Source organism: Malaclemys terrapin, chromosome 2 (assembly GCF_027887155.1).
Source record: "Malaclemys terrapin pileata isolate rMalTer1 chromosome 2, rMalTer1.hap1, whole genome shotgun sequence".
In the NCBI taxonomy this organism is placed as follows: Eukaryota; Metazoa; Chordata; order Testudines; family Emydidae; genus Malaclemys; species Malaclemys terrapin.
Genome location: NC_071506.1, coordinates 54,179,428 through 54,197,824, shown reverse-complemented (window position 1 = coordinate 54,197,824; position 18,397 = coordinate 54,179,428). Strand labels below are relative to the sequence as shown.

The following is an 18,397-nucleotide window of genomic DNA, read 5'->3' as shown; positions in this document are numbered from 1 at the left end:
CTTTCCTGCTGCCCCTTCTTCTCCGGGCTGGTTGTGTGGTTCCTGCAGCCCCTACGAGCCCCCAGCAGCCGCGGCAGCTCCAGCTTCTCTAAGTCCGGGGCTGCGCGTCATTTGCAGTCTGGAGAATGTTGATCACCTCACTAATTACACCTCTCTCTCTCGCTCTCCTCTCCTCTCCCTCTCTCTCTCTCGCTCATTCCCAGAGTGCATATCGGGAATAGACACACAAAGACATGCGCACTCAACTTAATCAGCCATTTTTTTAAACAGGGCTAAAACGATAATAATTAGCAGAATAAAGACATATCGGATTTTCATTTCCTTTCCTCCTTTTCCCAACCCCTTCACAACCAAACAGCGAGACTGCGTCGGCACATGCTTTAACAACTCCCGGACCCCAAAGGACTGCTCTATGCCCCCCACTTCTTGCTCAATAATTTTTATTTCCACCCAATAAAGTTGGAGGATTATTTTTTTTTTATTTTTTTTTAATGAACCTTCTCTCGTTTACTTGGATGTGATCAGCTTTTAAGTAAATAAAGCAAAACAAAAAAAGAGGCGAAGATCCAGTAGGAACTGCGAAGGGAAATGGAAAGTAAGTTTTTTCTTTAACTTTTATTGAGTAGTTTGTGTTAAATTTAGGTCGAGTATCGATTATCTTTCCAGGCTGATCTTGCACAATCTTTGATATTTCGCTCTCGCTCGCGCTCTCTCTCTCCCTCTCTCTGCCTCTTTCTCTCTCCCTCACATACACACACACTCACACTCACATCCCCAGATCCCATGTATCTCTCCCTCTCTCGCCCCCCTTTTTTCTGCCTCTTTCCCCATTTTTAGGTACAATATTTGCTCTCATTTGGGGGAGGAGGGGCTGCTTTCTCTTTCTCTCGCTCTCTTTTTATTTTTTATTCTGGGGGGTGACATTTTTCGGGCTCTAACTTTTGGATTAAGTGGAGGATTCTACACGTTTTTCCAGAAGAGGCTTTTCTTTTTCTCCCCCCTTTCCTCCCCATTTTGCATTTTTAGGGAGCTGGAAAAAAACCTGTCAGATTAGGAAAGATGTTACGGCTGCCAGAAATCCTCGTCTGCCAGTACCCCCAGCCCTTTACCCCTTCACCTTCTTTCACAGCTTGATCCCCACAAAAGTTTGAGGTGCTTTTTTGGGGGGGGCGGGAGATTCCCCCGTTTTTTCTCCCAACTTTCGCTTTTAGGGGGGCTAGATCCCAGCAGGACGGAGGGGACCCGGACTGTGTGTGTGCGTGCGGGTGCTGCTGGGGTGTGTGGGGTACTGTGTTCGCAGGTAGGTTTCGCAGCAGCAGCAGAAGCTGTGAGCTCCTCTGTCTCTAGCAGCAGGAAGAAGCAGAGCCCGTTAGCAGCGTGCTTTGCCTGTGTGTCAGTTTCCACAGAGCTGCTGGGAGCCCGGCTGGCTAGAGGGATGTGCTGACGGACGCTGTCTGGAGCAGGCTGGCTGCCGGAGCAGCTCGCCAGTAGCTAGGGGCATCGCTGCAATTGGGCTTTGGGGCTGGCTTAAGCGGCCCCCCGCCAAGGCTTTACGGGGAAATCGGTATGTTTTGAACCCGAGGAAGATGCTGTAAAACACAAATCGTGATAACGCAGCACAGCCCCTGCTCTGGCTCCCTGTGCCGGGGATCAAGTGCATCCCTGGCGACCCAGCGGCTAATGGCAGCCGCGTCCCTGCTTCCCCCTTCCGCCTTAAATGAAATTCCCTGTAAAAATGGTAATAAACTTTCCCCCCAGCCGATGCCAACTTACGGCCGCTCCCCTCCACTCCTCCCTTCTTTCATCCCCCCCCCCCCCCCCCCCAGCAGCAGCGGCAAACGCACGGGTTGGTATTTCTTTTGTTACCTGCGAGGCGGGCGGCCGGGGGTCTCTCATCGGCTGCTTGGGGCACTGGGTCCAGCCGAGAGAGGAGGCACATCAGTCGGGTTCAGCCTGTTTCACCTCAGCGCCGTCCCGAGGAGGCTTTAGCTCCCATTCAGTAACACACCCTCCTCCTCCTCCTCTTCCTCCTTAGGTACCAAGGCACAGATCGCAAGCAGAACACCCCCCTCCCCACAAAAAAAAAAAAAAAAAAAAAAAAAGCCCAACCAAAAGACAACTTGCCATGCTGAAGATGGTGGATCTACACTGTCAGACACAAGCAGGTTCACCCAGGAAGTCTGACCATCCCGTTTTCTGACAGTTGCATTTCCTCTTCTCCATTTCGCTCTCCTGTTTTTTTTTTTTTTTTTAAACCCTGTTCCATTTTTAATCAAGGATCATGTAGTTGGCAAAAGGAGAGAGGGAGAGAAACAGGAAGAAAGAGAGAGGGCTGTTGTTGTTTTGTTTGTTTTTTAATTGTGTTCCCCTGGATTTTCAGTGGCTTGATCCCTAGGAGCGGTGGTGGAGTGGTTAAGGATCATATGTAGTATTATATTTTTAGTTTGGTGGTGGATGGATGGAAGAGGTAGTGAGCAGCCTTTGCAGCCCTGCCTGTTGTTGGTTAGATTGAGGCAGAGACTTGGCTGCGATTGGGACACGACTGTGACATGGGCATCGATCGCTTCCATTGAGAGCAATGCAAAAACACAGCCTGGGTATGTAACACTCTCAGTGCCATCAACACTTGTTTTACTTTATATTTACTGGCAAAACTGACAGAACAAGCCGAGTGCTTTTCTTTTAAAGAAGGAATACAAACAATTGGATGGGAAGGTGCTCAAAGAAGATTGTTAAAATAAACTGCAGGGGGGGGGAAGCCTAAATCATTATTATTCCACTTTCTGTTCAACTAACTGTATTTAAGGAGTTTCTTTCTCTTCTGGTCTGGGGGATCCTACTAAGCGGAATGAAATAATAAATAATAATAATAATGAAAAAACACTCCCAAACAATCAGCCTTGAGGGAATATCTGATAGTTTTCAAGGTTTGCGGTTTCAATCGGCAGGAAGGCATACAAAAATAAAAGATGGCTAGCCAGCTGTTTTAACCTTTTGCACCTGGCTTCAGTGCTGGGCTCATCAGGATTATTCAGTTATTCGTGCTATCTGTGCTTGAATATTTATAGTATACGATCTAGAGATCCACACACTGCACTGTAGCATCTATTTATCCTCTGGTCATTGGCTTTTGGACTTCTTCAACATAAACGTGTATTCAATAGTTTTCATTTTTATTATAATGAACATATAGGGTCAATGAAATATAGGGGGAAAGTCGTAAATCTGCAAAAGTGAAACCTACCCAAGGAACAAAGAAAGGTCAGGTAAACCAGCTGTGTAAGTCACAGTAGTGGTACCTGCTATTGGTTTATGCAGGGAAACTGGCTTATTATTCTCTAAAATGAAACTTATCAGTTAGAACAAGTTAAAACTAAAGGAAACCTTTGCAGATAACATATGGCATGACGTGCATCTTTCAGAATAAGGGCAGATTTTTGTTCTTTGATTTTTTTATTAGTTTGGGTTTATTTTTAAAAGATGCTGTACCAGCAAAGAACATATAAAGGGGGATGAGAAAATCACTGTTTAATATTGCAGAATTTACTGCTTCCATTCTGACCATGAGCCTAAATTTACACAATGAAATTTGATTATCTCTAATAACAATATTAGATCCTGCACTGGATGGATGAGAATTGAGGTGGTTTTGTTGATTGCAAGGGTTTAATGTTGCATTTCAGAATCTGATGTGGTTTAGCCTCCCTTCCATTAACTGGAAAACCCCTGAGGTTTTACAATTATTTCTTAAAGATAATACATTTAAGATTGCATTGGTAGGCTGAAGAAAAGTCATAAAGGCAAGAAGGGAAGCCCTTAATAACTCTTGAGATTCAGACATGTTCAGCAGTTAGATTGGCTCTGACTTCACCAAGGGTCGACAATGTGTCATTTCCATGAAGCCAAATTGCCCTCTGCCTATATGATATTAATGTGCAAATCAATATTTCAGGGATTAAATTTCCCTTCTTCATTTTTTATGGTTTCTACCTCAATAAGTCTCAAGTCTATTAGAAGAGGCTGGATGATTTAAAATCTTTCACTGCAGAATGACTTGTCGTAGCCTTGTTTCACAGACCGTTTTTGGATTTTCGTTATAAAAGACCAAAGGCATTCCAAAGAAGTTGATAGTCAATGTAGGGACATGCTCAGTATTGTAAAGCCCTTGTTCGATTAAGAGCTAAAAAGGTATTGAAAATATAATATATATGTTTATATAATATATATACAGTCTATTGCTTTAAAAATATTATGCTAATCACCTATTGATTTATTTCAAAATCAATTGAAGCTCCTTTCTTATTAGTGATTTGTTCAGCATTCTTCAGCTTTGTTGTTAATTTTCTTAAACATCATGCATGAATTAATCTGCTGTGAGAATGTGTTTGGGGTTTTGGTTTAAGAATATTTAAAAACAGACATTTTTGCCTTTTTAATCTAAGTGGTGTGGACAGTGTAGTATAGTTAAAAGAACCAGGGCTGTTTTTTCTGTATTTAGGGTTCAGCATTGTTTTAATGAAGCAAAAGGGCCTTTTACAAATATTTTATGATTTCTAAATAGATGTTTATCAGCAACATTTATTAAGAATGTCCTTTTGAATATTCACGATCAGTTAAAAATTAAAATGGAGATATCTGATCTGAAAGGAAACAATACTTGACAGAAAATTTTGGTCAAAATATGAGGTTGTGACTTTATCACATAATCTTGGGAAGGCCCTACTGTCTATCATTTGGTGTTGTTTTATAGTCTTAGACCATCTGGACCAAGTTCCGCACAGCTGCATGAATTTCATATGTGATAGAACATTTTTTCCATTCAGTGTGAAATGTTCCTTCCTAAAAACGTACACCAGACTCGCTTAATTTAGTCTGCTAAAAGAAATGCACATGAAAAAGGACAAAAGGCTCTTTAATCTCTGCAAGCTGTTTGTTTTTCTTCAAGATTCCTGTCTATTTGAGTTTGAAAAGTCATGTTTATTGAGGAGATGATTCTGAGGTGTGACATTAAAATAATATATGATTTTTGTGCTAGTTTCTGTTCTCCTAGTTAATTTGCACAACTACTTTTTATGCCTGTCAAAACAGAGAGTTAATCTATTCTTATTTACAATTAATCTCAATAAAATTAATCTTAACTATGCCTTAGTCAGTGGCTTAAAATATCTAATTATATTCAATTAACTGCTGTCATAGTAATTAACATTGCTTAATTGCCTCTGCATATATTTATGTAAAGCTCATTAGTTACTGCTTGCTCTTTTTTTCCTTTGCTCACTTCCATTTTTGTTGCTGTCAGAGCACTGACATCAAACCCTCTCTAGGTTTTGACAATTCTGATCTTTAAGGATCTGACTATGCCAGTGAGGACAAATGATTTTGTAACATTTTATTTGGGTAAATATTAATGTTTTCATATGCAAAGAGATACTAGTGCTGGGCTTTAAAGTACCTCCAATCCCCCCCTCTCCCTCCACCCCACCCCAGCTCAGACAAAAATATTTTCTAGCCTTGTTGATAGAAATATGAGAAGCCAGGTTAAGCTTTGTGTTTATAAATGAAGAGCCTTTCTGCATCTGCCTTGGGGCTGTACCCACAAGGCAGAGCTTTCCTGCTCCAAAATCATTCAAAGGGTTAAAGACTTGGCCAGGGTTCAAACTGAAAAGCGCCCAGGGAAAGTGCATGTGAATATGTACAAGTTTCATGTAATTAGTGCTTAATTATATTAACATATGCAAATTGTCAATTTAGGAGCTTGTTGAGCTGGCAAAGATCAGCCAGGCACAATTGCTGTATTGTTCTGAAACAATAATGGATCTCAAGTTGGATTGTGGAAACACATAACTAGCTATCTAATTTAACTCATACCATGGTGAAATTTCATTAGTCTCCATGGAGACTGGTTTAATTGTGCTGACTAATGTTCTGGGCTGCAGAATGTCCTAAAAAGAAAGCGTTGTTTGCCTAATCCACCTTACAATGACACTTGTTTGTACATGTTTCCCTTGTGTGAGAATTTGCATATGCAAATAAATAGTTTCTCTGCATCATTTGTCATGGCTGTTCATTACCCATGAAGAGGACATTGTTACTAGGCTGTTACTGAGTCTCCCAAGACAGGATAGTGTCAACCAGTCCAGCCACATTCTTTCATAATTTGTTTCTGATTAATAGACCAGAGTGAGGCTCATTCTATTCAGGCCTCTGCAAAGGGAAGGTCAGTTCTGTCACTGAAAAGAGTTTCCGCAGCAACTGAAGTTTTTCTCTCCCTCCCCTGCCCCCTTTTTTCTTTAGCTAACATAATCATATTTAAAATAATGTATTCTTGCTCTAAGGAATACCCCCACTAATAATCTCTAGTTTCCTAAAGCAAAAGAGAGGAAAATAAAGGAGATTCTGGTATTGGAATATTAATCCTGTTTTTGACAGAAAGGTAAACTGATATAATTGCTTTTCAGTCGAAGGAATGGGGGTTTATACAAGTGTGAAAGCATCGGAAAAGGATTAGCATTTTTTTGCATAATGAAAAGCTCTGTTGAATAGGGCACTGAATGGTTGACTGAATGACTAAGATGAAAGGAAGATGAAAATGCAGGCTCCTCTTTCTTTATGCCTATGCTCAGCTCTCCCTAAAGTTATGTTTGTCCAAGACTTTAGAAAACAAGCAGAAGCTCAGATTTCAGCAACTTTATAAGATGCCCTGAGTTTCCATCATCATGTGAAGTAATATGTATGATAATAGTGCAGCTAGAGGATGATAAACACAGGTTTGTATGTAGAAGAGTTCCAGGAACATGACAGGCTAACCAAATATTGACTATTGGGTATCAAGGATTCTCAGTACTTTGCCTGGGGGGAGGGGGTGGGAGGTGGGGAGTTATTCTAAAAGTTTCCAATGGAAATTATGCATCAGTACAGAATAATAATCTAATCAAGTTTGTTATTCATGCAAGCAGCATTTAGTTAATATCTCTTTTAATTAATTAACTATTTATCTTTGGAAAAAGTTATGAATTCTGACTTGGTTAAGTGGTCTATAAGCCTTTATGGGGAAAAATACTCTCCTATTCAGTACTTAACATGGACACATCTAATTTAAATAGAAATTAGTATATGCACATAATGAACAGTATTTTGGCACAATTGTATCAATATATTTTAACTTTTTAATACACTTACAGTAGGTTCCCATATCACTAAAGGCCTGACCCTACTCTCATCAAAGTTACAAGATTAAAGTCAATGCGGATTTTAAGAGAGTAGAATCAGGCCTTATGTTAGGGCTGTAACTGGTTAGCTGTTGACAATGTGATCGGTGCTCATAGTTATATTCTCTCAACAGTAATTAGTGCAGTTAAAATACCTTAAGGGTTGAGAGATTTTTGAAAGTGGGAATTGGTTCTTTTTGTACATATGTAAATCGATTGCAGTGTAGATGATTATTTATATATATATGTATTTAAATAATTATTAATTTAGTGGCACTATAGAAAAGTGTTGGTAGACTGTACCATATATTATCTTTGTTTGTTTGCTCTTGTTAGTTTGCAGAACTTGCAGTTGTACATGCTTGCCAGTTCAATGCTGTACTTGACTGGATAATATTTAAACAGCTAGATTCACATTTAAGAATTCAGAAGTAAAAGTGAATGAATGAAGTAAGGTTGCCAATTCAGTATGGAATTATTTGCAGCCAGAAGCGTTTGATCTTAATTAGATCACAAAGATTCCTTACTTTTTAGATGAAGTTGAAGAAATTCTATATGGTTTTGGAAACTTTTATTGCTAACTTTATGAAATTCCTTAAAACCTCTGGTAAATGAAGAAGAAATCTACATAAAGGATGTTCTTTCAAATTGAGATGGACTTATTGATGTATTTCCTTAAGAAAAATGTGTTAATTTAAAAAATAAATTCATTTGTATTTTAAAATATTGTTAACCAAGCACCATGTGTTGTAACTGGCAATTTTCCAGCCACTGTAGAATTGGATAACACATGGATTAATGGTAACTTATGTGATGTCTGCTTTCTTACTGAATGGGTAGAAACCCAGAGTATTTCAGATACTTTCTAAAATCCAGAAATCTCAGTAAGATGCAAAGTAGCATATGTTTATGTGAACAGATGGATAGGTGTGAGAAATTAAGACAGACACTTATTTCTTGGTAACTGTTCTAGGTTCATCATTGGTAAAACAATATTCGTTGTGGTATTCATATTTGTTGATAAGATTCAGAATCAATCCTACAGTCCTTATTCAGGCAAAACTCCTCCCTTCTTTTGCTCGAGTAAAGTCTTCAGGATTTGGTCTTTAACATGGGTGTTCTGTAGTTGTTTAATAGTTACACTTCAATGCGGCTATGCCAGGACTCTTATTTATAATTCCTGTTTTTCCAAGGTTCACAATGTGGCTAGAAAAGTTTGCACTAGGCTGGAATTTCAAATGCAAGGTCCTGTCCATGACAGACTTTTCCTTTTTAAACAATATTTTTTAAGGAATGGTTTAACCAAGTTTTATGAGTGAAATAAAAGCAGACCGTGTTAAGACACTCTTTTATATGTTCACATTACTCAAAGCCACCTTTGAGTTTAAAAAATGACATTTAGAAAGTGATTTGTCTATAACATAGTTTATTTGCTTTTGGTAATTTTGAGAACAATTTTAAACCCACCTAGAAACCGGGATTATTTTGCAAACAGATTTAGCGCATGTTTGTGGCTGTCAAGCTGACCTGATAGGCTGTACCAGCTCCTAAGTAGGTGTTCTAGTCTTTTAGGTCAATAGTTCACCAACTAAAGACTATATATACAAGGTAGACCATGGGATCTCTGAAAACACACATTTACCACATAGACTGTAGTGGGTCTGCAGTTCAAGTAATGCACATACTATGCTATGTAAGACACACATCTAAGGATGTATTTAAATAGGCAAATGCTCTGCCTTTAAAACAAAGAAAGACTTACAAAGTGTCTGTATTGACTGAAGCCTAACTCATCTTAAATAGACAAAAATCAAGTGTCTGATTCTCCTTCCTTACACCAATGTAAATCAGGAATAATTCAACTGAAGTCAGTGGAATTACATTGGTGTAAAACACTGGTGTGCAAATGGTGTAAACGAGAGGCGAATCAGGCCCATAATCTCCAGTCAAAAATACTCATGTTAAATCCTGTATAAAAGATGTCTTTTTGTAAAGAAGTTTTAGTAGAACATTTTCTGTGTCTGAAGAAGCAAAACATAAGGTGACATGCTCTAGGTGAGGTTTTATGGAGGGGTTGGTGGTGGCTGATTCTTCTCTGCAACCAGGTAATAGCAGAGTTGTGAGTCTGGAAGCAAAGGTTGTTGAAGGCCTGCTCCTCCCAATTTGACACTGAGGCTTCCTCATAGAGCATCTCCCCTAATCTGAGGTCACCTGTCACTAGTAGCTCCCCACAATATGACATTTTGGTGAAATAAATGGAGTTACTCTAGATTTACAACATTTGCTATAGGTTTACAGATCAGAATCTTCTTCAGTTTAAGAAAACAAGAGCACACTTCCTCCTGCCTCCCACTTGGAGAGAAAAGCTTCCATAGTGTGAGATAGCAAAGGCCCCAAAGCAACTTTCCCAAGGAGACAAGAAGGCTCCTCAAGCTTCCCAAGTTTTATACAAAGGTCTCCACACAGAGCAAAGTTCCCTGTGTGAGGTGCCATAGCCAAACCACTACAAAGTGAAGTTTCTCCCTATTTCAAGCACATTGGTCCTTACTCTTGCTTTCAGATGCTAAGGGTCCCCATGAAAAGCAGCTCTTTATAGAGTACCACCCTCATGTTCTTCACCCTTCTCCTCACCCTCTGAGTAATGGGAAAATGTTTGTTTGTTTAACAGGAAGTGGAATATAGATTTTGTTCTCAATTTGTAAGATTGAGGGTATAAATAAGAAAATGCTTTAGCATTTATAAAATAAAGTTAATGACTGACATTTATATAGCAAATGTCACCCCCAAATCCCTGAAACTATTATAAACTGATTACAGGAAACCACTTCCTCCATCACTGGGACGCAGCCGTCTCTAGGGTGGAAAGTGTCACACAGTACACAAACAGCAGCCCACAACTATGCCACACAATGACTTGGGAAAGAAAGTTAAGAATGCTTTATCCCACAAAAACAACTAGGTCATTGTAGTTAGATAAAATGTAATTTTCCAACTGGTAATCAGTGCATCAGGGCAAACATTCCAGCTCTGGTGGAAAGTGTCTCTGGATATTTGATAGTCACAGGTGGTCAGGGCCTTGGATTTATATCTCTTCTGAAAGAGGGATCCTCCAGCATTACAGTAGCTTCTAGTTTGGAATTAGGGCCTGATCCAAAGCCCAGTGAAGTCAGTGTGAGTAGAGACTCACAGTGACTTCTATGGGCTTTTGGATTGGGCCCTGAGAGGGAGAAATGCCATTTACGGAATCATCAACAGCACTATGTTTTCTTTGGAAGTCTCCATGCCGATTGGGCTCAGCTGGGGTTAGCTTATGAGATCACAGCCCAAGGTGGTATGGTTGCAACTTCTCTTGAATAGGTGGAAGAGCACCAAGATAAAAAGGAGTCTAAATGTCATTTTATAAATAGCTGTGACTGAGAGCATAACAATGGCTTGGCTATTATAGAGTAGATTGAATCTCATTGGAGGTGACACATCCAAAATAAAGGACAAGAAATTAAAAATTGTGGGTTTAATTGCATGTTGAAACCCTGTCCCCTAAACAAACAGTTGTTCCTATGTATAACAGCATGGGTCTGGTATATGTGGGCGTTATTGTTATATGTGCTGTAATACCTATGTCCTAGCTGAAATGGCATGAGTTAATGATAATGTGTTCAGAGTGGAGTTTTTGGGCTCAAACTCTGAATTTACTGTCTTATGTCCATTTGTTTCACAACCTAAGGGTTATTTAAAAATAGTTTTCTAAGGATGTTTGAATTTATCTAAACAAATTTAATAGCAGGAATTTGTAAATATTTCTTATTTTACTTCTCGCCATACAAACACAGTGTGTTAGTTCTCAGTATTGTAGTTACTTGACAGGATATTAACAATTGGAAAAATATATTAGAAACCTTTTAGGTTTGTTTAAATATATGTAATTTAAACAAATGCAGAACTGTTTAATGGTTTGTCTGGGAATTATTTAGACTGACCTGTGTAATAATATTTTTATTAGCTGTAATTTGTTTTCTAGGGAGAAAAGGGTGTTTTTAAAGTTGTGTGTTAACATGCAGGCTTGGCATTGAAATGGGACAGTCCCTGAATATGCATTTCTAAGAAGGTGGGACAACAGTTACCTAAAAGGTGAAGACTTGAGAAAAAATGGGGAGAGTCATTTCTTTCCTGAAATGAAGCAGGGTGCAGATTAGGAACCATTAAGATTTGCCAGGAGTTGCTGGTCATAGAAGCCTGTTTAAGTGCTCACTGTCAACAAGGAAATCATGGGCAGCACTTAAAGTGGCTCACCTCTGATTTATTCATAAACCTCACACGAGCACTTGGCTTTGTTCTTGCGCTGGTAAGGGGGAACTGATGCCAATAAGAACAGGAATAAAGAGCTTCTTGCATGGTCCAAAAGTGAATAGCACTTTACCTCAAAGCATGACCTCCATTCCCAAGATCTGTTGTGTTACAGTTGACTCCGTCTAGATGTGTGTGTATTCTCAGATGAATTGCTAGAAGAGGTTACGACCAAATATATACTTTGTAAACCCTGTAGATGTAACAAGAACTATGTAACTGGAACTTAGATGCTAACTTAAGAGGAAGATTGCAGTATTAATACTGAATTGAAAGATTTCCTCTTCAAACAGAGTTTAGTGTTAGTGTTGTTACTGAAAGTCAGAAAACTGATTCAAGTGAAAAATCTTATTTGTACACCACTATACTCTTTAAAAGATTCATTTGAAAATGCATGTTGATGGTACAGAAAAATATGTGACGTAGTTTTGAGACAAAGAAATTGGCTTACTTATTTATTAGTCATGTTTGATTGCTGTTGGTTTATTTATGTCTCTCTAAAAATGGCAAGTAGTGCTAGCAGTCCACCATGGGGGAAGGGACCTTTTGAAGACGGTCAACTGGCATGTTTGCACTAGGGCAGAGGTTGAGTACAGTTTCTTAAATCCCCAGAGAAACATTTAGTTAATGCTAGCCTTTTTCTGATCCTGTCTGAGTCTGGTTTACTTTTTGCTTTTAATGAAGTTTATGTGTTTTTACTTTAGGGTTCAGATGTTTTTAAAATTTACTTGCATTTTCATAACAAATTAAACAAAAGGAGTCATATTGGAAGATAGTGATGAGAGCTAATGATATGTCTTTAGATAAAGCAGTCCTCGTGTGCAATCTGATCACAGCCATCAGCTCATTTGTCATGGCTGAAGTGAAAATGTCAGGACCAATGAGTGTATGAGTGCTGAAGGGGGCGAAAGGGCTTTTGGAGACACTTTTGTGCTGGGAGTGGGCCATAGCTTAGATTCAGCTCTAGGGAAATACTGGGATTAGCCAACTCTGTGCACAAATCCCTAGCATAACAGAATTAGTTGGGAAAATGAGGTTTGTTAGGGAAAAAAATCTACAGAATTGCTCTAGGCTGCAGCCCAATAACTATGCAAAACAGTGAGGCTTTTTATTAAAATAATTTTAGTGATGTGAATTTACACATTCCAGCACAAGCCATAATTGGTAGGCAACGTTACAACAAAGCCTATTTTAATGTATTTTACATACGTATATGTGTCTAATTTTATACAGTTATCATAGTATTAAAATAAATGTGATCTTAAAAATCTGAACTAAAGGTTTTTCAAAACTGACAGGGAAATCAGACTTTTTTTAACATTCAGTAAAAATTATAGAAGAAGATACAGTAGAACTAAATGTAGCTCATTAAAATACCAGCCAATGCTGATGAAATCTTATAGAAGATAGGGTTAGAAGGGACCACAAGGATCACCTAGTCTAACTCCCTGCCAAGATGTAGGATTGTTGCATTGTTTAGTTCAGACAAAAAATAAGATGCTCAAACTCCTCACAGTAGCATTTCCTCACTCTGAAAGTTTAATTCACACCACAGATAATTGGCATACTGGATCAGAACCGAGGTCTGTTAGTATCCTGTCTCTGACAGTGGCCAGTGCCAGATGCTTCAGAGGAAGGTGCAAGAAACCCCAGTAGTCGGATGTGAGATAATTTGCTGAACATACCAGGTCTCATCCTGGCCTCTGATAGATAGAGATTGGCTTAAGCCTTGAAGAGATGAGGTTTGGGGCTGGGAATGGACAATAGGGGATGGACCTCTTGATGAATACCTGTTCTGTTCATTCCCTCTGGGGCACCTGGCATTGGACACTGTCAGAAGACAGAATACTGGGCTAGATGGACCTTTGGTCTGACCAACTATGGCCGTTCTTATGTAATATCCCTTTCAAAATTTTTGTTAACATCAGTATGGTAACTCTGGATATTCTTGTTATCCAATGTCCAATCCCTTTTTGACTGTTGTTCAGTTCTTTGTCTCAGTGATGTCCTGTGGCTATGAGTCCCACATATCCAGCATTGTATAAAAAAGAATTTCCTTCTATCAGTTTTGAATTTGACATCTTTTAATTTAATGGTCTGTCCCCCGGTTCTTAAATTACTACAATCCCTTTTTCCATACTGGGACCTCCTCCCTTTTAACGTATGGGAAAGACAAGGGAAAGCCTTCTCTCACCTGTTTACAACCCCCAGGTTGAGAACACCTTAACAGAAATGAGGCTTTCACTTGCCAGGCCCATCCAGCTGATGCCAAGATAGGGAAGTGGCTCAGATGGTCATGTCCCTGCATCTTTCTGGGCTGGTAGGAGCCAGCCATCTTCCTTTTATCTCTGAATTGGCTAGTGGGCAGAGTAAGCTCAGGAATTGTTTGAGTGTTAGGTGTGTTCAAACACCAGTCCTCCTGGCTTGTTTCTGGGTGCCTCAAGCAAAGCATGGAGGTGTCTGGCCTGAAGAGAGTATTTGCCCCTTCTCCTAGCATTTCACCAATCTTGGAATAGCAGTTGTGAGGCATTGGTTGTGTCTTCACTTCAGGGGACTCAGGATTCTTGCTGATTTGCACAGGGTTGAGAGAAATTTTTTCCTCATAGCATGGTGGTGCTGGTGCTGGGAGGTTTTCATTTTCCTTTCATATATTTAGCTGGTGCCAAAAGTAAAGGCTAGATGTTAGTGATATACTGCTACTGAACTTGGTCGTGGTTGCCATCAGATCACCCTATCACCGGTGGGCGAATACTTTTCACAAAGTCAAACTTTTCAGTCAATATCTGACCTATCATTCCTCGTCCTCAAAGGAAACCTGCACAACACCTTCAAAAGACGAGCTTGTAAACTTAAATTCATAGCTCTGCTAGATGCTAAAAAATCATAGTGTCAACAGAGACACTGGTTTTATGGCTCATTACAACAATTTTACTCCTGGGGGAATTCTGAATCACTGCAGAATTCATATGCCACGCAGATTTTTTTTCCTCAGCAGAAAATCCATTCTGCCAAGAAGTGCTGCAGTTACACCTTTCACCCAGCAGGGGCCACTGTGGCACCAGAACAGAGAGCAGCTGCTCCCAGGCGGGAGTAGCAAGCTACAGATAGGGAAGAGAAGAGGCTGGGTTCCTCACAGCACCCTGCCCATGGGGCCAGGTCAGGAGGCATGGGATATGTGGGGGGCAGACAACATGGGGCTGCTGGGGGAGGGTCACAGTCTGGGGTTCAGAAGGGTTAGTGCGGGGGGACAGACTGGGGTAGGGGCTGAATGAGAGTGGGGGTACAAGGACACATGGGGACAAAAGGGAGGGGCTGAGTGGGGGTGCAGGGACACGGGGAAGAGGGTGCAGGGACACATGGGTATGGCATATGGGGGGCACAGGGACACATTGGACAGGAGCAGATGGGCCCAACTGAATGAGAGAGGCTAGGGGTCAGCCAGGATCTGTATGAGACCCCCTAACAAACCTCCTCCCCCAAAGAAACAATCTGTTCCATACTTTTCCCACCCACACCCAACAGCCCTCCAAGTTCATACCCAGGCTCTTTCCCAGCAATTACTTCCCTCTCCCTCAGCTCCTCCATTACCCCAAGCTCCCGCAACCTTTTGCATTGCTTCTGAGGGAAATACGTGTCTGTATTGTAGTTTACATCAATTATTACTTAAAGTTCTGGATTAATATGCCTAGTAAGGAATCTATTTGTCGGAAGCATTTCTTGAATCTTTTTTGTTGTCTGTATTGTTGCAGACATAATTACTGACAGGTATTTTGAAATAAATTACCAAAATAATTGAAACTGGTGTGATTATATTGAATTATTTTGACAAATAAAATATGCAGAATTTAGCAAAATTTTAAAATATTGTGCATAGGATTTTTAATTTTTTGACACAGAATTCCCCTAGGAATAAACAATTTGTAACCTACCAACCCTCCTTTGTCCTATGACTGCAGAGGTGTTAATTGCCCACTTCATTTTAAGTGGTTTCTTGTAACGTGTTAAAGCTTAACAATCATCCCTCCTTGTATTTAGCTGTGATACTCTGGTTTACCTTTTCCAAAACCTGAAGAGCTTTGTGAAGCTTGAAAACTTGTCTCTTTCACCAACGGAAGTTGGTCCAATAAGAGACACTCACCTTATCTCCATTGTATCATGGTTGAGTTTGAGGCCTTGGCAGCAAGGCTATGATGTGGTGGAGAGAGGCTTCGGCATTTAGTGTATTTGGAGTTATTAGTAATTATGTATTTCACAATTTGTTAAGCATATTCCACTGGGAGGGAAAGTGGGTGATCTGATTCTTAATCCAATTCCCCCCCAAATCCATGAGTTTAGGAGCAGGCAGGGCTAAAACACATGCTGACTGCAGGGGGTGGAGAGAAATGGGTGTGCAGAAGAGCCTTAGGCTCTGGCTCAGATACCAGGTAATTGTCTCGCGTTAACCCAGTCTTCTTTGGAGTGGGTTTGCAGCTAGCACATGAAACTCCCCTTTGTGGTCACGGGCTTCAGGCCTTCACAGAGATATGAACGTGGCCCCAGGGACTAAAGATACCAGGTAACCTTGAGATTGTTGTAGAAATTTGTAATAAAGTTGCAGCCACTGGCCTTTAAACCCCAAACACTTCTCTGCTTGTTTACGGGTGTCACTGTGAGTGGCAGCAGCAAAGTAATTTATTTGATCTAACTAGTACTTATCTTTGTTAGAAGTTGTCTACAGATTTCTTCCATTTCATGTACAGTGAATTGTCCTCTTTCAGATAATGTACTTGTACAACCTTTTTTTGTTTAATTCTATTGATTTACAGTGTTAAAGTGAAATATCTGATACCTGTTTCCTGCCCTTCAAGTATATATAGTCAAAGAGGGCTGATTAGGTTCTCCCCTCCCCCCACAAGCCCGTTAGCTATTTTAAATGTATAATTATCATTGCATGTAATTTGATAGCTGCACTAATTGCTGCCAACCATTGTCTGTTTGCACTTAATGCTGAAACCTGATCAACATCCTGCTTTGGTTGATGTTTAGTGGTAAACTTTAATTAACTCTTATTGCATTGAAGAAGAGCTCAGTCTCAGTGCTAACTAATCATTTACCTTCATTATGTCCTGACAGCTCCACTTGTTCCTGGTACTAATAGATACACCAGTCAGTAAATAAACCTGCAAACCTTCATTCATGCCTTGAAGTTGTTCCACATTGATATTTTGTTGCTTAAAGTATAAGATAACTGGGTAAAGATAATTATTTCAGTTAGTTTTGTATCTCTGGTTTTCCAGACACCAATCTCAAATTGCCTTTTTCATGCCAGACAATTTCATTTTAATAGTAACTGTAGATTTAAGATAACATTATTCCTTCAACATGGTTCCTATAGACATGCATCTTTTGAATCAATACAATTAAGCTTGTCTCCTGTTGGAATTCTTGTAATTATTTTTCCTGAAATACTTTTCCTGTAATGATATTGAAGTTAAAGTAATCAGGTTACTGGCAGATCATGTAAAATTCAACTCAAAATTGCTGGCTGCTTGATTTTAATTTGTCTGACATCAAGTTTGTTTGAAAAGGGATAATATGTGGTTAAACCAAGGAGCTTATAATTATGGTTGACATTTGTTTGTTTATAATGAAATCTAATTAAAGTTCATACATTTTAAAACACAAAAGTTAATTACTGAATTGCTCACTTCACTTATGCACAGCAGTCAAATTAACTTGCAGTGTAAAAAAATGACGAAAGACTTTGCATAATAAATAAAATGCCCAGTTGATCTTGGATATCCACAACAAATTAGCCACTATTTTATTCTAGAAATAAATCTGCCTTATTACTGACTATGCTATTTTAAAAAAACAAATAACCCTCTATTTTCATTGACCATGTTGATTTTACTATGAAATAATATTTAAATATTTTAATACTGTAAGGAACACTATATATTTTCTTTTGAGAATGCATCATTAGAAGTATCTTATGTTCTGTTTCTAAAATGTATTCTAAAACCTATCCTATAGTCTATTCCTTCATCAAGACTCTTTCTGAAATCATCTGAAGTTGGAGTATTGCTAAGAGAATTGGAATGCTTGCATGAATACCTGGCTTGTGATTACTTCTATAAAGATAATTACAGCATTGTTAGCCTGCAAGCAAAGGGCTTATGGGCCTTTGGTTTTTGTTTTTTTAAAAAAATGAACCATAACATTTATTGCAAAGTTTGTTGTCAGATGACAGAGACAGGCTGGATATCTGGAACCACAATGCCTTCATAATTATTAATATTTTTAGTTTTGTCTAAATTTTGAATTTGCTAAGAAGGTGTGTGAATGTTGCAGCAATAACACTTGTCTGTGAATAAAAACGAAATATTTATGATAATTCACACACTTTAAAAAACTATTCCATTGTACACTGTTCTTTAAAGTCCCCTGTATCATATTTTTTCAAAGTCAGAAACCAGTGTTAAATTTCATGAAATAAGAAACACATATGTAATTTTTTAAGCTTGTTAAAATAAACTATTAATTTCCCAGTGTTTGTGAGCAGGTGAGAGATATTAGCGGTGTGATTTTAGTGAAGATAATTAGGATTAATTTTCTAACTAGTTCTATATAATGTACTTGTGTGTGATTTTAAAATAAGATATAATGTAAATTAACTTTGCAGTTAAAGAGATTAAATTGTGAAGGATTTACAGATTGGGAGTATTGACATATGGATAAACACAGTAAATATGATTTATTAATTCCTAAAATGATTAATGCAGTAAATTTATTTAAAAGAAAAAACCCAAATGGATTCCATAGTTAAGGTTTATGTTTAGCAAGATTATTAATTTGAATTTCCA

At 39.0% G+C, this 18,397-nt stretch overlaps 1 protein-coding gene across 4 annotated transcripts in view; it reads left to right on the top strand.

Moving 5' to 3' along the window:
- Positions 1-311: 311 nt before the first annotated feature.
- ZFHX4 (zinc finger homeobox 4) overlaps positions 312-18,397 on the top strand; it is a 177,696-nt gene continuing 159,610 nt past the window's right edge. For 3 of the 4 annotated variants that reach the window (XM_054018400.1, XM_054018401.1, XM_054018398.1), the window contains exon 1: positions 312-595. The gene's annotated coding sequence lies outside the window, so the exon portion shown is untranslated. Of the gene's footprint in view, positions 596-2,514; positions 2,598-18,397 lie in introns of those variants that run through there. The other variant, XM_054018399.1, reaches the window with a different exon arrangement.